At 51.9% G+C, this 23,245-nt stretch overlaps 1 long non-coding RNA gene and 1 other non-coding gene across 2 annotated transcripts in view; both read left to right on the top strand.

The window, feature by feature from the left end:
- The window catches only part of LOC129511067 (uncharacterized), a 41,703-nt gene extending 26,370 nt beyond the window's left edge, over positions 1 to 15,333 (top strand). The window contains exons 4-5 of the long non-coding RNA XR_008664744.1: positions 11,053 to 11,137; positions 13,291 to 15,333. This is a non-coding gene — a long non-coding RNA (uncharacterized LOC129511067). The remainder of the gene's footprint in view (positions 1 to 11,052; positions 11,138 to 13,290) is intronic.
- Positions 15,334 to 22,875: 7,542 nt separating this feature from the next.
- LOC129511216 (U6 spliceosomal RNA) lies at positions 22,876 to 22,982 on the top strand. The gene has a single exon (XR_008664772.1). It is a non-coding gene; the product is annotated as a U6 spliceosomal RNA (small nuclear RNA).
- Positions 22,983 to 23,245: the final 263 nt, after the last annotated feature.

Genomic DNA, 23,245 nt, shown 5'->3' with positions numbered 1-23,245 from the left:
CCGACCCCTTCTCGGACAAAAGGAAGTGAACTTTGGCTCAAAGCGGGAGCCAGAGACAGCGCGTGGACAGGGTTCTGGCTGCGGGGTCAGGAGCAGCCCTTGCAGCTGCTGTGCTGTGCTCCCAAGAATCACTCAAAAGTGTAGGTTTATGGGGCACCTGGGTGGCTCAGTGGTTGAGGGCCTGCCTTCGGCTCCGGTCGTGATCCCGGGGTCCTGGGATCGAGTCCTGCATTATGGTCCCCACAAAGAGCCTGCTTCTCCCTCTGCCTGTGTCTCTGCCTCGATCTGTGTGTCTTTCATAAATAAATAAATAAAATCTTAACAAAAACCAAAGTGTAGGTTTATGATAAAAAAAAATAGATTCCAGATTTGGCAATTCCTACTTGACTCAGTATCCTGATCTTTGATTAGTTCAGAGTATTTAAACCTAGTGTTTGTCACCATTTTCCTTAAGCCAATGAGATTCTTCTCCCCCAAATCAGCAATAGATGTGAAATCTCTGTGCAAACGTTGCTTTGTGTCATGGACTCAAGGAGAGAACATTCTGCTTGCTATCTGCTGAGTCATCTTAATGCTCGTTTTCTGGCCGCCGGTGGGAAATTCATAAGTACTAGGGTATAGAGTCTTTGCATCCACTCACTGGGTTTAAAATGACCTGTAAATAATGATTCATCCCAGTTTACTCAGATACATAGTTGAGGTGTAATTCACAAACCATAAAATCCACTCCTTTCAAGTGCGTAATATGCTGATGTTTTGTATATTCATAAAATTGTGCAGCCATCATTACTATCCAATTCCAGAACATTTCCAAGATCCTCAAGAGAAATCTCGTACCTATAAGCAGTCACTCTTCATTCCCTCCCCACTGGGCCCTGGCATCCTGGCAACTAATCTACTTTCTGTCTACGGATTTGCTATATTTCCTATAATAAAATCATGTAATATATGGCCTTCTGTGTCTAGTTTTTCTCATTGAGCTTAATAATATTCTCATGGTTCATCTATGATGTAGTGTGTGTTCAGCTATTCATTCTTTTTACTGGCAAATAATATTCCATTGTACGGTTGTACTACATTTTATTTGCCCATTCATCAGTTGATGGACATTTGAGTTGCTTCCACTTTTCGACTATTACGAATCTGCCGCTATAAACGTTCCTGTACAAGTTTTTGCATAGACATGTTTTCAGTTCTCTTGGGTAGAAAACCTGCCGCAGAATTGCCGGGTCATATGCTAATGATGTTTAACTTTTAGAGGAACTGACGAACTCGTTTCCAAAGTGGCTGCACCATGTTGTATTCCCGCCAACAATGTGTGAGGGCTCCAATCTCTCCTCATTCTTATCAATGCTTTCTATTGACCATCTTTTTGGTTTAGGATCCTAGTGGGTGTAAAGTGGTATCTCTCTCTCTTTTTTAAGATTTTATTTATTTATTCATGATAGACACAGAGAGAGAGAGAGAGACAGAGAGACAGAGAGACAGAGACACAGGCAGAGGGAGAAGCAGGCTCCATACAGGAGCCCGATGTGGGATTCAACCCCGGGACTCCAGGATCACGCCCTGGGCTAAAGGCAGGTGCTAAACTGTTGAGCCACCCAGGGATCCCTGTGACTCTTTTTTTTTTTTTTTTTACATCTTTTTTCTTCGCAAAAAATTTAAAAAAAAGTTTTAAATTAAACTCAATTTAGTTAACTTAGAGTGTATTATTAGTTTCAGGGGTAGAATTTAGTGATTCATAGAACACCCAGTGCTGATGACCACACTCTGGTCCTTCACGAGAGATGACCTTCAACAACATTCATGGGTAAAGCGGAAGGCTCAGTAGCTAGGGAAGAATGGCACGGGCATGTCACAGCTCTCTCTGTTGCCCCCAGAATTTCGATGCCTTGGTTTGGTTGCTAAACTTATGGAGTTATTAGAGGAGATTTCAGAAAGCAAGGGTGGGTTTTTTGTTGATCTCCTTGTAAGAGTATCTAACCAAGTTGCAGTGAACATGTCCAAACAGTTGGGCTACAGCATGTACAGGATAGTCATAGAGTACTACGCAAACGCAATGGGGAGCCCGACGAGGATGCCTATGATATGAGGAAAGCACTCTCCAGAGACACTGAGAAGAAATCCATCATACCTTTACCTCATCCTGTGAGGCCTGAAGACCTTGGATAACCATGGGCAGTGGTGGGATCCCTGGGTGGCGCAGCGGTTTGGCGCCTGCCTTTGGCCCAGGGCGCGATCCTGGAGACCCGGGATCGAATCCCACGTCGGGCTCCCGGTGCATGGAGCCTGCTTCTCCCTCTGCCTGTGTCTCTGCCTCTCTCTTTCACTGTGTGCCTATCATAAATAAATAAAAATTAAAAAAAAAAAAAAACCATGGGCAGTGGTTCTTAGGCTGATGCTCCAGATATTTTATGGACAGTATTATTTTCGTTGGATGATCTTGGAGCTCTATTAGGAGAAAAGTAATTATTTAGGTCCTACAGACTTCGAGAAAATACAGGTTATAAACTTGAGACTCATTGTTTCCACTTAGCAATATCATACCTACTAAAGCCTTTCACTGTAATAAAATTCAATCAAAAAGGCAGCTAGGTCAGATGGAAACATTCCACTATTCTGGTTCATAATATTCACTATATGTTAGGAAGAAAACTTGCTCCAGTCTCCTCCTAAATTCTGTGCCTGAGAACCACTGTTGCATATATATTTTTTATTTTGTACCAAACTGTTAATTGAAGCTTTTAAAAGCATATATGCAATGTATAAATCTAAGATGTATAATAAAATGCACTGCTGACTCTCTGAAAAAAAAAAAAAAGAACACCCAGTGCTCATTACATCCAGTGCCCTCCTCAATGCCCATCACCCAGTTACCCCATCATTGTGACTTTGATTCACATTCTCCCTGATGACTAATGCCATGGAGCATCTTTTCATGTGCGTATTGAACATTTGCATGTCTTCTCTGGGGACATGTGTATTCGGATCCTCTGCCCAGTTTTGAATTATAGGAGTTCTTTGATATATTCTGGTACTATACCCTTATCAGATGCATGATCTGTAAATATCTTCTCTTTTCATTGTCTTGTTGGTGTTCTTTGTCGCACAAGTTTTTAATTTTGATGAAGTACAATTTACCTATTTTTTTTTCTTTGCTCGTTGATGCTCTTGATGTCATATGTTGAGAAGTCATTGCCTGATTCGATTGAGGTCATGAAGATGTATAGCTATGTTTTCTTCTAAGAGCTTTACAGTTTTCACTCTTAACTCTTAGACATTTTTATGCTTAGATTATTAGGCTCAGCTGTGGGAACACTTCTTCCATTTTCAAATAATTTTTATTGTATAAAAGAAAAAAGTTAAGAGATTAAAGACAAAATATACAATTTACCAAAGAAGAACCAGAGTTTATGACCAATTATGTAACTTCCTTTATTCATCTAATATATCTGAAACATTTCTCTACATCACAGTTTTGATCAGAGGCACAATGTTCTATGGTTTGGGTACATAGGATTTTTTTATTTTGAGAGAAAGAGAGCACATGAGCAGGGGGAGAGGCAGTAGAGAGGGAGCCACGCTGAGCACGGAGCCTGACGCAGGGCTCGATCTCACAACCTTGAGATCATGACCTGAGCTGAAATCAAGAGTTGGATACTCAATTGACTGAGCCCCCCAGGTGCCCCTGGATATATACGATTTATTTTATCCTTTATTATTGGTGATTTAGATTATTCTCATCTAGAAAAATTTGAAGCAGTGCAGCAATGAATGTGTGATAATTTCCTTGGAATAAATTCTAGGCAATAATTTTTAAAGAGGAAACTCCTATTTCCAGCATCTTAATGGAGCAGGTATAATAGTGGTTCCCTGGGGGAGAATATTCTGGAGCAAAACAAAGGACAGTTTCATGGGTAAAAGGAAAATGAACTTGACAGTGCTTTCATTTTGGGAAAGTGCCTTCCTGACCTTGTCTAGTAGTCACATATTTTCTGTAGGTTATCATGCAATGACAATAATACCAAGAACCTTTTCTTTGTTACTACAGTTATAATTTTAATCACCGTATAATATTATGTGGATTTGATGTCACATAATTTACTTATGATGTCCAGATGTTGAATACTTAAGTTGCATTAACATAAGAAACATAGAGAAAACACCACAGTGGGCGTATTTGTGCACATGGCCCATTTGTTCTTTTTTTTTTTTTTTCTTTTTGCTCATTTGTTCTTTAGAATTGTTTCCTTAGTGTGGGTTCCCAGCAGATTGATTTCTGGGTCAAACGGTTAGAACATTTTGAGGGTATACATTTAGGGCTCCATTGCTACTGGAAAGTGACCACCTCCAGGAGCGTGTGAGGATCAAGTCACCGGGCAAGCACACCTCTGTTCCCACAAATGTTTTTAAATGTTTCACCAAAGAGTCCAGGTGAATGGTTCTTGAGTTAGGGGAGGGTAAGGCTTTACCGTCTGTTTTATTGCTATTTTTAACTTTTAAATTCAAGATTTGATTTGAAGATTGATTCTTTGTTCTCCATGTGGACTGCATGAGAATGAAGTTTCAAAAATCATCTTTAGTAGAAGAGACGTGTATGAGGCTAAACTGTATTAGAAGGATTCATGTTCACGGTCTCTGAACTGTGAACTGTTCAAAGAGCACAGAGAGATATGGCATAGTTTCCCAGTTAAAAAAATAAAGTCTATTTTTTTTTTCTCACGCAGTGTTCTTCCAGAGGTGAAGATTCTCCCCATTTTATTGTTCTGTAACCACACATCTGCAACCAGCCCTCCACCCCACCCCATTGGCTGCAGATGGCTAACCGTCACTGCAAATGTGGGTCTTTGGGGATTTCAGAGTGTGACTGGTGCGTCCAGCTTCTCAGTTATTGGAAAGTCCTCCAGCTGCTGGGTTCTCATCCCTGGGGCATTGGAGGGGGGTAGTGGATTTACCCACTGCATGAGGTGCCCAGCTCAGCTGCCGTGGGAGGACCCAGCACCCAAGACTTTTGCTAAGAATCCACTGCTGCCCTGAGAGCTCTTGGTGTCTAGAATGTTCTGCCAGTCATTTCCCTTGAAGCTGGCCTTGGGGCAGGTGTTTGTGCTCCGCACCTCAGAAGCAGGAAACCTGCTCTCCCGTGGTCACTGTGGGACCCTCCCACCGAATCCAGGTTGGGTGGCCACGAGGAGGTTTGGTGGGTTTGGAGGAGAAGTGGGGGTGGGGTGGGGAAGGAGGAGTCCTGCTCCTGGGGGAGCTTTGTGAGAAAGGAAGAGGCTTTCTTGGGAAGTTCATAACAGTGGGAAGCAGCCCCCCCCCCCCCCCCCCCCCCCCCCCCGGGTCCGTGGAAGCCTGTGAGGGTAACCAGCACGTGTCTGGTTCCTGAGGTTACTTCCTTTGGTTGTTGAAACGGCTCAGGTTCTCGGCCTCTGTTTGGAAGCGTGTGTGGAGGGTGGTCCCCGGCCCTGGGAGTTTTGATCCTGCTCGGGTCCTGCAGACCTGATGGAGGAGGAAAGCTTTGCACCCAGAAACACAGACGTTAGTTCTGCCCCTGAGATTGGCTGCCCTGAGGGGACTTGAACTCTGGCCTCCCCGACGTGGTCTGCATTGGGGAGCTCGCGTGGCCCAGCCCCGGACCCTCTGAACCCGGCCCTCCCTTGCCGAGGGGGTGGAGAATGTGGTCCGTTCTGGTTCTTCCTCCGGAGCCGAAAACAGCGGGGTGTGTTTTCCTATAAGCCAGCTCCCCTGTATGCAGGTGATGCCTGCGTGGATTCTCCTTGCCTGAAGACTGAGGGGGGCTCCTGGGAAGGCTGCCAGGAGGAGGCAGGCACAACATTGCCAGGAGAGTTGACCGGTGACCCTGTCCTGGGTACGTCTGCCTCATGACACCTCTGCCCACCCCTCCCATTTCTGCTCCCACCCTCTGGGTTCAAGCCTTCATCGGGTACCATATAGGGATTCCCCACCTAATGAAAGATGTACATTAGTATTTTTTTGTTGTTAACCCGAAGAAATCAGGAGGGTGACAAGAGTGGCCCCACCAAGCGCCTTCCCTGGGACCCGCACTCAGTGTCTTAGCGTCCAGCCTCCAGAACTTTGAACGTTATCTGTGGGCATCTGTGAATTATCTTGATTTACTTTGTGCATCTGTTAGCAAGATGTGTTCTAAGGTATCAGGAAAGCCTAAGAGAGGTGATTTTTGGGGTCTGGGAACGCTCAACAATTTTTCCATATAAATTAATGGTAACCTCTTGTTTGCTTTATGATATTTTTTTTAAAAAAGATTTTATTTATTTATTTATTTATGAGAGACACAGAGAGAGAGAGGCAGAGGGAGAAGCAGGCTCCATGCAGGGAGCCCGATGCCGGACGTGATCCCGGGACCAGGGTCACGTCCTGGGCCGAAGGCAGACGCTCAACTGCTGAGCCACCCAGGTGTCCCAACTTTATGCCATTTTGGATTGTGGACGTATTCATAGGAACGCTCTACTTTTGGAGAGCAGAGCAAAAGGGTGTATCCACTGGTTTTGAATGTCGTATATTCACCGTACGTCGTATATCCACCGTATACTGGTTATTCATGGGATGTTGTATATCCATCATATTTTTTGTACCATATCCATTATATACGGTTCATTCATCATGTGCTGACTCACGTCATCTCAGCAGGGCTCCTGAGTGGCCTCATGAGCCCCATGTGTTGGGCAGGGTGGCTTTTCTCCAGTGTGGCCTGACCCACTCACCCGTCCTGGGTCATGGGTCAGGTTCCATCGTCTCCCTTGGGCCTGAGGCTCCCGGGCATGGGCCTCCCTGGCAGCGTCCCAGGTGGTCCGACTGAGTGTACTCACTGGACCAGGGCCTCACAGCTCTGGTGAGGGGGGCTCGGGTCCGGTCCACCTTCTGCCTCCAGAGCCAGGGGACTCGGTGCCCCGGGGATTCACTGATAGGTCGGCACTGGTGCCCCGGTCACAGAATCAGCTTTGTCTCTCTGCCCTTCACCAATCTGCTAATTGTGCTTGGTCCTTGTGGGCCGGTGGTCGGCCAGTGGGACTTCTCTCTGACCTTGAGACTCCAGGGAGTTAATCTCAATTGATTTTAGCTTTAGTTCTGCTGGTCTCAGGCTGAGGGATCCCATATGGCCCTCTCCTGCTAGGGCACGAGAAGGGGAACTTTGTCTTGTCCCCCGTCCCTCTGTGCAATGATTCCCCCACTGAGAGATCGACAACCCAACCCCTGCACCTGCAGCCTCCCTCACCCACAAGCACACATCACATACTCTTCATGCTCAAGGGTGTGTTCACAGCTGTCCACACACATGCTTACACACTTGCCACACGTGTGTTCACACAGAGCCACTCAGTAAACACGCTCATGCATGGCCACGCACCACGGGATGCACCCAGGCTCGTGCACACTTGCTTCCCTCTTGGTGGCAAGTTGGCCCAGGACCCGAGGGGTCTCCCAGCTGCTCCAAGGACAGCCTCTGCAACCCGGGTTCCAGAATAAGCCTCATCAGCCTCTTCTCTGTGGTCCATGATCCCCAAGTGCCAGCGGTGTCTCGAGATAGTCAGGCAGTTTTCCTGGGAGACTGATGACCACATGCCAAGACATCAGTGTGTTCGGGGTGAGGGAGAGAAGGAGAGGAGGAAAGAGGGAAGCGGAGGACGGGAAGCAGGATTGCAGGCCACACTTGGGACATGTGGATGGTGGTGGCTGAGGTTCCTGTGAACAAAATGAACACTTAGTCGTATTCGGGAGAATGCCTCCCCCTTCACATCTCCTCTGGTTAATCAGAAGCACTTAATTTCCTTTTCCTTATTGAATATTGCAATTTCTGGACACGTGGCCACCCGTAGTTTGTCGAAGGTGTGTGTGCGTGCGTGTCTCTGAGTGTGTGTCTCTGTGTGAGGGGTGTGTGTGTGTGTCTGTCTGCCCTTGTGCCTGTGTCTGTGTGTGTGTGTTTGGCCTTGTGACAGCATTATTTGGGGAAAAATAGGAAAGATTCTAGAGTGTAGGGTGCCTAATGAAAAAGTCCCTGGGGAACACTCTGGAATACTTCTGAGTTCTGAAGTGTGAAAGGTTTGCCTCTTAATCCAGCCCAGAGGCTCGAGCTTCACAGATCTGACTAGGGCTATAATGATCTGGAATTGGCCATGGAGCCCAGGATGTGGTTGGGGCCCACTGTCCTACCTCCTTCCCATTCCGAGCCGTGGTCCCCCCATTCTGAGGAGTCTGGGGGCTGTAGTGGGAGCTCTTGTCAAGCTAAGGGTTGAGTCATGCTGAAGACTTGGCCTGGACATGAAATAGAGGGCCAGTCCCCAAGGATGAGGCTGGAGCGGGTCTTGGCCTGGACAGGAGACAGGGGGCCAGTCCCCAAGGATGAGGCTGGAGCGGGTCTTGGCCTGGACAGGAGACAGGGGGCCAGTCCCCAAGGATGAGGCTGGAGCGGGTCTTGGCCTGGACAGGAGACAGGGGGCCAGTCCCCAAGGATGAGGCTGGAGCAGGTCTGGGAGTGTGGCATGGAGCCAGGCATCTGGCTGCAGCCCCCTACTCGGGAAGGTCCAAGGAGCCAGGAGCACGCGGGTGGGCTCTGTGCAGCCCGAGGGCTGAGCAAGTGGGTGAGTGGGCGTCTGGCCACGTCCTCACTGCCAGATTGCTGTCTGCACCACAGCAGAGGGCCGGAGGGAACCTCTCCCAGGGAAGCTCCAGCCAGAAGCAGGCGCAGGGAGAGGCTGCAGGATCGGCCGGGCCCTCCCTGCCCGGGCTCTGTGCTGCTGCTCACCACGGTGCGCTGGAGGTCAGAGTCCTTGGAACCGCTCGTCCTGGGAAGGATGAGACTTACCCTCTAGGCCTCTTGAACTGCTTGCAGGCCGCATGACTCATGCAGAGCAGATATGGGTGAAGGAGGGACGCACGCAAGGGAAGATTTCCGATGTGGGGGGTGAACTTTTCTCAAGTAGGGCCAGGCTTAGCAACTTCGGTTTATAATCCAGCGGGAGGACGTTTGGCACGACGCCTTGGAAGGCCGAATGTGGACCACGTCGTAAGGGACTCTGGCGGCGGTTCTGGATCCAGTGGTGCACACTTGCCTCGAGTGTGACAAGCAGGCACAGCGGGGACTTTCTCAGGCCCTGGGCCGTCTGATGACAGCTGATGACTCCGCAACTCACGCCCTTTGTGCTTTCTGCTCATTTTCGTATTAGTACCCGCAAGTTCTTCCAAGCAAACATTTGTTACAAAGAGAAAAAACAAACTACTTGTTATTGACTATGTCTTTTTTTTTTTTTTTTTTGGTATGCGAAAACTCAGTGTGCATATGGACGAGAATAATGTGAATAAAGAGAAACATTAATTCTTATTAAGGTATGGGCTGCAGGGCAATTTTAATCTTGGATTCTTATTTTATTCATTTTATTGTTATTTTTTCAATAACATAACGTCGTGAAAAAGATTTATTTTCTTACGGTGTATTATTTTTTCAAGGGTTTTCACTGGATGGAGAAATGGTTTTCATCAGGTACAGCTACACACACAGGAAGATGCCCGCATTGTCGGGTGGACCCAATGACATCTGTAGAGACTTTAACAGGGGAAAGGGCCGTGGCAAAACGTCTTGCTGTTTTTGGCGGGTGGATCCACTTTCGGCTCATCTGTGACCCTTGCTTGCAGGACAGAGGCTTCTCGCAGAAAAGACCAGCCTTTAGCAGTGAATGAACGTGGCCTCAAGTCCTTTGGCCCCTTCTTGAGCTCCTGGCAGCTGAGGTGTTCTTTTGAGACGAAAATGAAGTGAAGGGAGCTCTGGGAAGAGCTGCGGGGCTCTCTGCCCTGCTGCAGAGGAGGTGCTGGCTCAGCTCGGACCCCCGCTCCATCGGGCCTTCTCCAGGGTCCCGACTGGGGACCCAGCCCGCGTGGACACCACCCAGCCAGTGCAGCTACCAGACATGAGCCCCCGGAGCTGGCAGGAAATAGGTGTGCACACATTCTGTGGATGGCACAGATCTGCTCCTGAAGCCACATGCATGGCGTTGTTTATTGAAAAGGCAAGGGAGGTTTATCATCTCCTCCAAATACGTGGCCACGGCAAAGCTCTCCCTGGGGAGGAAAGGCAGGTGGAAGTGGGCATCGAGAAGGAAAAGGTGAAACACACAGAGACTGCTTAGTCACACGGTCAGCTGACACTTGAGCCCCTCTTGTCACACTGCAAAGAGCTCAGCTCTCTTAAGGTGATGCATAAATCAGGGCTTTGCATGGACTGTAACCAGTGCTAGAACTGGTCGGAGCAGACTAGTCTTCCGAGAGGGATGGGTGCACGTGTGTATTTGTGCTTGTGCACATGTGGGAGCCTCTTATAAGGACTTTCACTCTACTTGTATAAGGGGCAGCCAAGGATTGCTCAAAAAAGATGAAAAATGTGGAGGTGATAAATAATGGTTTATGAGTTTGCCAGCACTGCCGTAGCTAAATACTGCGTCCTGGGGGCTTCAACACAGAAATGTATTGTCTCACACTCGTAGAGGCTGGAAGCCCGAGGTCAGGATGTCACCTGTGGCCTCTCTCCTTGTCTGGTCGACGGCCACCTTCTCTCTGAGTCCTCACGTGGTCTGTGTGGTTCGGCGTCCTTATCTCCTCTTATTATAAGGACACCAGTCATATCGGGCTAGGGGCCACTGTAATGACCTCATGTTACCTAGATTACCTCTTTAAGGGTTCTCTCTCTAAATATAGTCCCATTCTCAGGTAGTGGGGGTTAGGGACACGGTTCAGCCCATAACAGTGATTTTAAACCTCTCACATACAATAGTGGACGTAGATCATCTAGCGTGGCCCCCGCCCAGATTACATGCCTCCGTGTGCTTTCCATGGCTCTCGGCCTGTGCCTTCTATGGCATCCTGGGACAAATTCTCAATGTGGGACGAGTCACGATGAACCATAGACCCTGCCGTGGTTTGGGATTTCTCCCTCCAGCCTTCCAGGTTCCACACAGCTAGAATCTCACCTATCTTTGGAGAGACTCTCATAAAATTATGGCTTTTTTTTTTCTTTTTTGGCAGGAGTCTGGGTGATGGACTGTCATCTGAGGATGGATTTTTAGGGAGTCTTTAGAGCCCTGTGCATATTTTTGGACACCTGCACAAGGTGAGAAGGGGCCAGGGGTCATTGAGAGATGGGACTGGGGGTCATTGAGAGAAGGGGCCAGGGGTCATTGAGAGAAGGGGCCAGGGGTCATTGAGAGATGGGGCCAGGGGTCATTGAGAGACGGAGTCAGGGGGTCATTGAGAGACAGGGTTGGGGGTCATTGAGAGACAGGGCTGGGGGTCATTGAGAGACAGGGTCGGGGGTCATTGAGAGACAGGTCCAGGGGTCATTGAGAGACAGGGTCAGGGTCATTGAGAGACAGGGTCGGGGGTCCCTGAGAAGGCTGCGGAAGGGAAGCCGAGTATCTGCCTAAGGCCAAAGTCAGTCAGAGGCAGAGCGCAGAAGAGAAGGCCCGTCTCTTATCACAGCCCCAGAATCCAGTGGTGCCCGTCCCTTCTGAGAGCCATCAATCCCACCTTTCTGGCTCCTGATAAGCAGAGAGGCCACTCAGGCATGTGGTTGAGGAGAGGCCATCGCTCAGGATTCAGCCAAGAGCCCTCTTCTCGAGGCTCTGTTCCTGTTACATTCTGCTCCCCACCTGCACCCCATCTAATGACAGTCTTTTTTTTTTTTTTGCGTGTGTCTGTCTGTCTGCTAACTGGTTATCTGCCTGAGTCAGGGCCTCTGTGTAGCTGGGGAATTTGTGCGTCACAAAACCTGCCCAGCTGAGCATGCCAGCCCTGGACTCGTATGTGCTGTCAGGCTCTAACCTGCTGAATGCAGGAAAGAGTTGGGATTTGGCTTTCCGTGGGTGATTCCTAGCACGTTGCTAGGCATATAGGAAGCTTTCTATATGCCTGCTGAATAAGCAGACGAGTGGATTTCTGCAAGGAATTGTGGATGTGGAAGAAACAGTGCTCCTTTCTTCTGACAAGTGTAGAAATCTCGGCAGTGTCCCTGACTGCGTCTCCTTAAATGCTGTCAGGGATGAGGCACCCACCCACCAAGTAACAATTTCCCTACTGGGAACTATGGGCACTTAAAACAGTTGTTTTTAAAAATTTATTTACCCGGGGGGGGGAGAGATAAAAGAGAGAGAACGAGAACAAGGGGTAGGTGCAGAGGGAGAAGAGAATCTTTTTTTTTTTTAATTTTTATTTATTTATGATAGTCAGAGAGAGAGAGAGAGAGAGAGAGAGAGAGAGGCAGAGACACAGGCAGAGGGAGAAGCAAGCTCCATGCACCGGGAGCCCGACGTGGGATTCGATCCCAGGTCTCCAGGATTGCGCCCCAGGCCAAAGGCAGGCGCCAAACCGCTGCGCCACCCAGGGATCCCGGGAGAAGAGAATCTTAAGTAGACTCTACGATGAGCACAGAGCCTGATGTAGGGCTGCACCTCATGACCTTGGGCCCATGACCCTGGGACCATGACCCCAGCTGAAACCAAGAGTCATATGTCAATCTCATGACCCCAGAACCATGACCCTAGGACCACGACCCCAGCTGAAACCAAGAGTTGGATGCCCAACCGACTGCACCACCACCCAGTGCAATATTACATATAAAGTATATAATATAAAACAATATTTCATAGTTGCTGAACCAAGGCTCCTCCTCTTTTATCCCATGCTCTTACATCTGGGCAGGACTTTGGAGGTCCCTCTTCCAAGGTTTTCCAGAAGAAAGAAAGAAAGTGCCTTCTGGGTGGAGCCCGGTGGGGTGGAGTAGTCAAAGATCATCTGAAAAACCCAATGCACTATTAGATATTTTGAAATTTGGAAAATGAGAGGAAATCCTAGATTTTAATGATAGAAGTTATTAACCATAAAGGGATGAGAAATTATAAGGGGAGGGACGAGTGGTAATCAGGCATGAGGTGGAAGCAGAGTTCTCAAAGTTTACCTGGTTATATTGTTTTAAGTTTTGAACCACACGAATGTTATCACCCCAGTGGAGTGGAAATTCAAGTGTTAAAAGGAGAAGCAGGGCAAACAAAACAAAAGGAGGCAAATCCTGCACGGTTGGGGTGAGAAGACGTGGCGATTCCAAAGGTCATCCCCCTCCACCCCCAATTTCTTCTGCTCTCCCAAAGAGGGTGCCTTTGATGAAGGTGAGGTGGGTGACTGGGCCCCCTCTCTTTTGGGGAAGAAGGGGAAGCCCAGAGTGTTCAGTGCAGTTACCAGGCAAGTCAATGCCATTTCTCTTCCTTTCAGATGCCCCGTGTGCAGAACGATTTAGTAGAAAGCATTTTGGCCTGAAAATTAAGTTGGAATTCTCCTGAGTTACTACTACCTTGGAGCTGACATCGGGCAGCCCTGTGTGCTCCCCAGCTATGCTGAGGAATATTTGACAATCGAACCTAGTCGTACTTTTCAAAATGAAAAGCCAGTAACTTGGGAATACGTGAAAAGATGCTCCTCTTCCCTGATTCACAAATGCACATCAGATCGAGATGCCCTTCTCTACCAATCACACTGGCCAAGACGAGCCAGTTTGGCCAACCGTGGTAGTGACAGGGTTGTGAAGAAGTAGGGTTCTCTACCACTGTTGGTGGTGGGCCTCAGACTTGCGTAATTTGGTCCAGATTTCATTTTATTTGGTTGGTAATTTTACATCGAATATCATCGTCACAAGGGCATACATTTTGAGGCTTCCATTTCTAAATCTGGGGATATATCCTGCAAATATACTCTGGCAACGCGAGCAAAGACGGTGAGCAAGGTTGTTCACTTTACAGCAGAATGGAATATTATGCTGCCATTGAAATGAGTAAGGCACATTTTGTACGGACAATATGACATGATATTTGATTTAAACGAAAAGGCAAAAACTCGGGATGATGATACACATCTATTCTTTGCAAAGAGGTATTTGTAGGTGTTTGTGTATATGAAAAAATTTGTGGATGAATGTATAGAAAACCATAGACTGTTGTTACGTCTGGAGAGCGTGGGGCTCTATGTAACGGGTGGCAAGTCCTCTGGAGATGGTATGACATTTGGAGTGACCAAACTTGCTCACTATGGGGCACACGGGATTTTTTCATTTAAGAAAGGCAGCCCCTCCCACCAACAAAAATCTAACCCCTCGTGGGCTCTTGTGAACATCACGTTGGATAAACTCAATTCTCGATTCCATAAACTCTTAGACGCATTGATAATGTTCCAGCCACTGGCTAAATATATGTAAAAACTGCTTCACAAACTGCTAACCGCCATAAAAACCGACCGCAAATGATTTATTTCAGATAGCACGGCTAATTAACCCAATATTTATAAGAACCAACTTCCATTTAGAAGAAGGAAGCTTCCAGAACATCAGGACTCATGGCAAATAAACAGTCAGGGTTATTTTATTGAGTGCCAGATTTCAGCAATACAGAATCACAACGTTAAAAAGCACACGCAACAACTCCCTCCAAATCCTCCCAGAAAGCCAGAAAGCCAGAAAACGGTGTGAAGAACCTTGAGTTGCTGGGAGAGACGGTACCTGTCACAAGGCCGGTGACAGAGGCAGGCGGGGCAGGGAGAAGGCTCTGGGCCAGCCGGCTGAAGAGCAAGGGACAGGCGTCCTTTCTCAGGGGAGCCTTCATGCCACCTTCACTCTTTGACTCATCCTCACTGTGACCTCTCGGCTTGCAGATGTTGAAAGATGTTGTACGTGTTCTGTTATGGCATTAAATAACGTCTGCGCCGAGCGCCCGCCCTTCCTGCGACGCCTGCGGTCCTGTGGCAGCGACGCCTTCCCGCCTTCCCGCCTTCCATCTCCCCAGCAGCCCGGTGTCCTGAAGCTATCAGGCAAGCCTCCTTAGCTTAGATCTGTGCTGCAGCCAGCTGGCCCGACGGCTTTATGTGAGAGCTTCTTCTGGGGTTGTAGGAAATGGGCTAGAGTGTGTGGCCTAATGACCCTGCGGGGCTGTGGCCGGTGCCGATTTCAAGTGCGAGTGAACACATCGGTGAACCAGCTCTCCCACGACAGCTCCAAGGAGGTAGACGAGGATGCGACTTCTCAGAGTCCAAAAGGCGCTACACTGCCCTTCAGGAGTCTACACTGCAGGAGGCGTGCCCGCCGCCCAGTTGCTGCCCAGGGCGAGGCAAGACAGGCTGCCCCAGAAGCAGGAGGCCCACTGACCCTACTCACCTGGCAGCGCTCTCTGCAGGGCCACAGGCCTGGGCTCAAGTCCCAGCTCCGGTGCTTAGTGCTACTAGTCCCCCCGCTTGGGGGGGTCCGTGCAGCCTTTCTGTGCCTTAGTTTTCCATCTGCGAAATGGGAATAACAGTGAGCTGGCCCAGCGGGCTAGGACAGGGGACAGGCAGGGGGCTCAACCTGCAGCCCCCCCCCCCCAACGTGAAGTGGTTGTTAGATAAACAGAAGGGGACCAGACTTTGAGGGGGCAGATAAAGGGGAGCCTAGAGGCTCGCAGGAGGCCTGGGCATCTTTCTGCCTCTCTCCTGCTAGAGTCCTATTCTGGGTTGCAAGAGTGTTCTGGCTGAATCGTTTCAGAGGTTTTTGCCCCGAGGGCCTGTGGGGCTCCATGGGGGCTCTGGGACAGTCAGTGGGACCCTGAACAGAGGAGGGTGGGCTCCCGCTCAAGGCCAGAGGCTCTAAGGGGAGGGGCACGAGCACTGGCAGGTGACCTGGCTTCGGATGGGGCCCTGCCGCTGACTGGCTACTTCTCTGGGTTCTGGTTTCCAAACCTGGAAGATGTGGATGACGTTACACCAAGCTGGCTCAAGGATTAGAGGGATGAGGCATTAGTGCAGCGTGCCAAACCGGTATTTACCTCCGAGCTGTTGGTTCTGCTGCTGGAACTGGGAGACATGGGCGGAGGTCAGGACTAGAGCCTGGCTTAGGGGAAGGAACAGAGGCCCGGAGGGCTTCCCCGATTGCACCTGGGAATGCCAGCCCCAGTCCCAGGCTCCCCCCACCCCCCGCTGGCAGCTCTGGGGCCATTGGTCACTGTAGTCCAGGGAGGGGTCACAGCTGGAGGACACTGATGAGACATGGGGGGGAGGCAAGGGGACAGGTGGATCCGGGAGTGCAGGGAACTTGGGCCACGGAGCTGCTGCTGGTGTCATCGGTCTCGTCTCGTCATCCATCCTGGCCTCCTGGCAGGCAGAGTGTTTAGGGGAAAGCCGGGCTCCCCAGCACCCCCCAGGAAGGCCGGTGGGGGAGGGGAAGCAGAAGTTGGACGGCCTACTTCCTCCCCTCCCTGGTGTGCACTCAGCACGCTGTGCTCCTTCAGGTCTTGGCTGAGTTCAGCCCAGAGCGAAGCCAACAGCCCCAGAGGGTCAGACGTGCCCTTCCAGCTGGGGTGGGCGGATGTCTGGAGCTGTCTGGGGTTCACACCTGGGCCCCCGGCCCTGGGAGGAGGCAGTGCTGCGGGGCCTTGGGGTGGCCCGAGAGAGGAGTGCATTCCTCCTTCAGAATCCTGCTGTTCACACAGAGCATCATCTGCTCATGATCTGCTCTCAAATCTCATTTTTTTCTCACTTTAAAGCAACTTTGGGTAAATGTGTCAAGTTTTTTGATCTTCCAAATTCGAGTCTTTGGGTTTGATTGCAAATGTACCCCAAATTTGGGGTGGGTTTAAGGTTTTCAGTGTGCTGTCTTGAGCTCTTCTATGCCCGGTCTTGGTTTGAAATGAGCTCTTGGGGCTCCAGAGAGGTGACTTGACCTGGGACCACCCTCCCTGTCCTTGTGGGGTCCAGCCCCTGACTTCTGTCTGGAAGTGACTGGCTGCTCCCCCTGCCCCCAGCACGCTCAGGTCTGTTTGCGCCCTCCCTGCCACCTGGTTGCTGCAGTCCCCTCTCTACCTTGACTCTGCAGGGACTCACTTCCCATGCTTGTTCTGAGCAGTAAACAAACTAACTAGAAGCCCCTCTGGCTTTGTACCCATTGCTCCATCTTCTGACTCTGGGCCCGAGTCCTGCCTCCTGTACCCTGGCACTGTGATCTCTGTGGCTCACCCAGATCTAATCTACCCCAGCCTCCCTAGGGGTCAAATAGGAGGTCAGCTTTAGGAAGAGGCAAGGCAAAGCCGATCCGGACATCCATACAGAGGATGGGCCATTTCTCCCAGCCTGCCCTTCTGCTCCCTGGCCTCTGAGAGCTGTCAGCCCCTTCCTTGGAACCCAGAATCTCCTGCTCTGCCAGCAGCTGAGGGCCAGGCCCCTATTGTGAGGCCAGAGCTGTGTTGAAGAAGGGGTGTGGGAATACCATATGATTTCACTCATATGTGGAATTTAAGAAACAAACAAGCAAAGGGAAAAAGAGTGTGAGAGAGAGAGAGAGAGAGAGAGAGGGAGACAAACCAAGAAACAGACTCTTAAGTACAGAGAACAATCTGATGGTGACCAGAGGGGAGGTGGGTGGAGGTTTGGGTTAACTAGGTGGTGGGGATGAAGGAGACACTTGTGATGAGCCCTGGGTGATGTACCGAAGTGATGAATCACTATATTGTACACCTGAAACTAATGTAACACTGCAGAGAAATAAAAAAGTTAAACTTCTTAAAAAAATCTAAATCCACCCACCAAAAAACGCAAAAGAAAACAGAGGGGGGAAGAAAGAAAGGGTATGGGAGCAGATATCACGAGCAGAAGCTTCTAGAAGTGTCCAGTGGCATCTCTGGGGGGCTAAGTAGCCAGGAATCCAATCACTAACAGGGCACCTTCAGCACAGTGATCTTTCTTCCTGTTTCTGAGCGGGATAACTTCTCCAATATCAACATCTTCAGTTGTCACCTACCACTGTCCATGTCAGGTGACTCACAGCCAACTTAGAAGTGGAATTTTCAGACATTTCGGTGTGGTTTGTACAATACGAATAAAAAAGGGATCCTAAAACAAAATGCAAAAGGCCCCAGAAAACCCACACTTTCACAGATCCCCAAACCCACTTGTGCTTCTCCTTCCTCGGGAAAGTGATGGAGTTTTGAGCTTATGCTGCTGAGGTGTGGCCCACGGCACATTTCAGGTGCTCTGGCTGCGGTGGGGGCTCATGACAGCAGCGAGCGGGTACTCTGGTTCCACGTGGACCAGTCCGGGTTCTCTGGAGAAACAGAACCAAAAGCCAACAGGAAGTGCCTGTATGTATACACATCATCAATCTTCTTACCCATAAAATGAGTAAAAATGCTTTTTAACTCCTAGGGTTCTTGTAAAGATTAAATGATGGATGATGTCTATTTACTATGCTAGCCAACACTGCTTGAGTGTTTAGGAGCAGTGCTGGACACTGTTCTGAGTACTGTACAGACCCGTTTAATCCCCTCCAACAACCCTCCCAGGTAGGTGACATTCTTAGCTTCATGCATTTTTATTTTTATTTTTTAAAGATTTTATCCATTCACTCATGAGAGACACACACACACAGAGAGAGAGAGAGAGAGAGAGACAGAGAGAGGCAGAGACAGAGGCAGGGGGAGAAGCAGGCTCCATGCAGGGAGCCCGATGCTGGACTGGATCCCGGGATCCCGGGGTCACGACCTGAGCCAAAGGCAGAGGCTCAACTGCTGAGCCACCCAGGTATCCCCACTTTTATTTTTTAAAGATAGTTTTATTGAGATATACCTCATGTCCTATCATTCACTGCTTCTTGGCATATTACATTATTGATTTTGTAAAATCGTGATCAAATATACATAATGTAAAAATTTCCATTGAACCTGTGTTAAGTGTACAATTCAGTGACATTAATTACATTTACAGTGTTGCGCAGCCACCACCAGTCTTTCCCAAGGGACTTTTCACCCTCCTCCCCCAACAGAAACCTCAGTACTGTTAGGCATATTATCCCCATTTTACAGACGGGAAAACCAAGGCACAGAAAGGGAAGGAAACTTGTACAAAATCATACAACAAACTTGGGGTGGCGCTGGGGGGTTTGACATGAGTAATTTGGGTCCAGGGCTTGTGTTCCTCATCCCCCCTGGGTATCCAATTATGGCTAAGGTGCCCCGGGAGCCCATAGGTGCCCACGCTTTCTCCAGTCTTCATAGGAGGTCTGCAAGATAGTGATTACTGGATTACTGTCCCTATTTTACAGCTGAAGAAACTGAGGCACGAGGAATTTGCCAAAGCACAACCAGAGTGCGGGCAGACGTGGAACGAGGGTCCCAACCTCAGGGCTCGCTCCTCCCACCTCCAGGCACACCTTTTCCCAGGGTCTTGAGGCTTTCCCGCAGCTCTGCCTGCCGCCCAGCACACATTCGGGGCACCCAGGCCGGCTGGGCCGCCCTCCCAGACGGCAGTTGGGAGTGCTCAGCGCGCCCTGCAGATAGAGGGCAATTTGGGTCAGGGCGAGGAAGGTTCATTCCAAAGGCAGGGCCCGGGTTCCGGTGCTGGGTGGTGAGAGTCCGCAGGGGAAGGCATGGGGGAAGCGGCATTGCATGGAGCGTAAGGGTGCAGGTCCTCGCTCAGTCCCCCCCACAGATAGGGGGTCCTTAAGGGCGCCCACCCCGTCCAGGCCCTTAAGGGCGCCCACCCCCTCCAGGCCCTTAAGGACGCCCACCCTGTCCAGGTCTTTAAGGGCGCCCACCCTATAGATAGGGGGTCCTTAAGGGCGCCCACCCCGTCCAGTCCTTAAGGGCGCCCACCCCCTCCAGGCCCTTAAGCCGCCTGAAGCACATCCGAGTCGGATCAGGATCAGCCGGGTGGGAGCTTTGCACAAACTGCGAGGGTGGGGTGGGGTTTGGGGCGCCTGGAGGTGGGGCGGTGGAAAGACTAGAAACGTCCTATCCGGGCCCAGGAAGGCTGACAGGCTTCATCTAAAAGCGTCTTGAGCAACCGAACGGACGTCGACAACTTGGGGTGACTTCGGCCGCCGCAGGGGGCGCGGGGAGGCGGGAACCGGGCGGACCCGGGGGCGGGGCCGGGGCGGGAGTCCGGGACCCGCAGGTGAGGCGGACCCGCAGGCGCCGGGGCGGGGGCGGGGCCTGGGGGCGCGGGGCGGGGCCTGGCGGGGAGATGGGCGGGGCCTGGCGGGGCGGGGGCGGGGCCTGTCGGAGCCCCGCCCCGGACCGCCCCGGGGGCAGCCGCGCCTCCTCCCCCAGGCGGTGGTTTTGGGGCGGCGGCGCCACCCGACCCCGCGGCCGCGCTGGAGACGCGACGACCTGTTTTTCTGACCGAGCGGGAAGTGCCGGCGCAGGTGGTCCCAGTGCGTGTTCCTCTTTGCCTCTGATGTCTGGAAGGGGAATTCAGCCGCGAGGGCTCCTGTCTGCAGCCCTGACCCCAACTTCCTCATCCGCCTCCCGCGGGCCGCGCCCCCCGCCCCCTCCCGCCCCGCGCTCGGCGGCCCCTGTGCCCGGGGCGCCCGCGGCCGTCCGGCCCGGCCTGGGCGGGGGTCCCCCTGCACCCTGCGGGCCACCCGGGTCCCTCCCCGGAGATAGCGCAGCGCGGGTCCGTCCTCCCATCCCCCGCTCCCCAGGACCAGGCCCCGGGGGGCTCCTCCCAGGCAGGAGCTGCTTCCCCCCCTGGGCCGGGCGGCGGGGCGGCGGGGCGGCGGGGCGGCGGGGCGGCGCAGCGCAGGTGTGCTTCCCTGTCCTCAGGCATTCCTGTTCCCGCGCTGCGGGAGGCCTCAGGTGGGGGAAGCAGCAGGCACCTGCTGAGGAAGGGCGCTGCCCTGCACATGTGGGTGGCGGTGGGTGCTTGCTGCGACCCTGGAGCGGCCTGGCCCCCGCCTTCCCCCTGCCCTCCTGGGTGACCTACTGCCTGCCCTCTGGACGCGAGCAGGTGGTCACCGCTGGCACCTGTGGTTGGGTCAGTGCCCTGGGTCCCACGGTGGCAGAGAACAGCTTCCTTGGCTTCTTCCACCTTCCTGGGAAATGGCCTCAAATTTCTGGAAAAGGGCAGGAGGATCAGGTTCTCGGAACATTCCCGCTTCTCCTCCGCACAGTTGCCTGTGGAGGCTGCGGCCTCTGTGGTGGGCACTGGCCGAGGCCGGCGGTTCCATAATCCCAGTCCCGGAGCCCGGCCCTGGTCAGCCCCTGCGGGGGTGCTCCTTGCAGTGCTCCTTGCAGCGGCTCCGGTGGCCCTGCCTGCCCTCTCCTGCTTGTCCTCTGCCTCTTGGACCCCGGCCCCCACTCAGAGGCAGGTCAGGAGGGCAGTGAGGGCCCTGGGGGCCTCCCCAGGCTGTCATGCTGTCAGTGGTGTCCCTGGGATGCTCGGTCCCGGGACCCAGCTCCCTTGGGTGCCCTGGGGCAGATTGGCCCGCCTGCCACCCCTCTTCCTCCCTCTGCGGCTGTGCCTTTTCTCTATGTGGCCTCCCTGGCCAAGCCGTGACCAGCAGGGAAGGACTGGAGGTGAGGGCAGGAGGCGACTCGGGCCTTGCCACTTCTGGGCAGTGGCTTCCCGGGCCCCAGGAACGTGTGACCAAGGAGGCTGAGTGGCTGTGGATTCATTTGGTGTCAGGAAAAGGAGACACCCTGTCTCTTTTCTGGACGCAGCAGTCCCTCGGTTCCCCCTTCCCTCCAGCAGTGCCCCTGGGCCGTGGTGCTCTTCATGTGTCTCCACGGGTTGTCCTGGGTCTGGACGGCCACCGGGGGTCTCATGGAGCCCTGGGTTGGAAGGCGTCTCAGGGGCCGCAGTACCCTTCCCCCGAGCCCTTTGTGCAAACATTGCCCCGGGAGGAGGTGTCCATGGCTCCGTCGTGATTCCCTAGGAAGACTGGGGCCCCTGTCTCTGCATCTGGCTGCTCTGGGGTTGCACCGACGTCTGTCACACGATGGCATGGTGCTCACGGGCTGCGTGTGCATTGTCTGACATTGTACCTCGCACGGGGCCCGGTGCCCGGGGCCACACGGACCAGACACTCAGCAAACAGGTGTCCCTTCCTTTGGCTGCTGCCCCCCAGCCCCTCGCCGGCCTGGGCCCTGGGCAGTGACTGGGCTTCCGTCGTTCCGCCTGTGTGCTTTAAGGAACGCGCAGTCCACCCGTGGGCCCGTGTGCTTGAAGCGCCGGTGGATTCCCCGAGGGTCTCCCACAGACCCCTCTCACATGCTCTAAGGGGTAGCCCTTACCCCCACTTTCAGATCACAAGGGGCTGCCCCAGCTCCTCACGTGCACACAGAGGTGCTGCAATTTCCAGAAGAATCCTGGGGCCCAAAGAACCTGCCCATGACCCTGCTGGCCGTTTCCTGGCCTCCCTGGGCCCTCCTCTCCACAGGCATAGCTCCTGGGAACCCCCGCTCTTCCCCATCAGAGGGGAAGGCCTCCCCCCCACCTCAGTGACCCCAGGACAGCTTTTTTCCCTCTGCCTCAGCAGCTCTTCCCACCTCCAGTGGGGTCAGCAGATTCTCCTTCGCCGTTTGGGCCCTGGGCTCCAGGCCACATGACCTGAAGCCCCAGTGCAGCTACCCGAGTGTCTGTTCTGTTGCGACCTGCAACCTTGTTCTCTTAAGACAAGGCCTGAAGGTTTTTCTCATTTGCCCCAGAGTTACCTAAAGGGCTGCGGGGCGGTGGGCAGCCCCCCCACCCGGAGGGGCAGGGCGCAGTCGGTCATCGCTTCCTCAAGGGAGCGAGCGTCATGAAAAATTTCTGATTTTCACATGGTCACAAAACAAAATGAAACCATAGTTGCTTCATACCAGATACCACTGATCTTGTGGATGATTATCTTCTATTGCATGAAAAATATTTGACAGCGCCTCCAGGGGTAAAACTAGAGCATGTGCTGGGGGGGGGGCACCGATGGGTGCCCGCTGTCACGGGATGGGCCAGACGTGTGCCTGCCCTTTCCCCCACCTACCCCGTTCCCTCCACGCTGAGACTCACTGGAAGTCACAACTATTGTTTCTCGTGCTCGCTTCAGCAGCACATAGACTAAAATTGGAGTGATACAGAGAGGATCCGCGTGGCCCCAGCACAAGGCTGACACGCAGATTCGCCAAGTGTTCCATATTAAAAAAAACAAAAAAAAAAAATAAAGTCACTACTGTTTTTTTCTTTAAAGTCTGTTGAGAAGGTGCAGAGTTTTGCCTTCCAAGCGTGGATGCTCGATTCAGGTTCCTCTAAATTCGTTCTTTAAATAAATTCCTTAAACCTACTCCACGCCAGGCACCATGCACCATGCACGGTGGTCCGTGAGGACCCAACAGTGAACAGGACAGACCTGTTCTCTGCTCCGACCCTGTTTGACGTCAGTTCAGACCCCAAATCTGCCATTTAC

Source organism: Nyctereutes procyonoides, unplaced genomic scaffold, assembly GCF_905146905.1.
Source record: "Nyctereutes procyonoides isolate TBG_1078 unplaced genomic scaffold, NYPRO_anot_genome, whole genome shotgun sequence".
Taxonomy (NCBI): Eukaryota; Metazoa; Chordata; class Mammalia; order Carnivora; family Canidae; genus Nyctereutes; species Nyctereutes procyonoides.
This window is presented reverse-complemented; position numbering and strand designations above follow the sequence as displayed.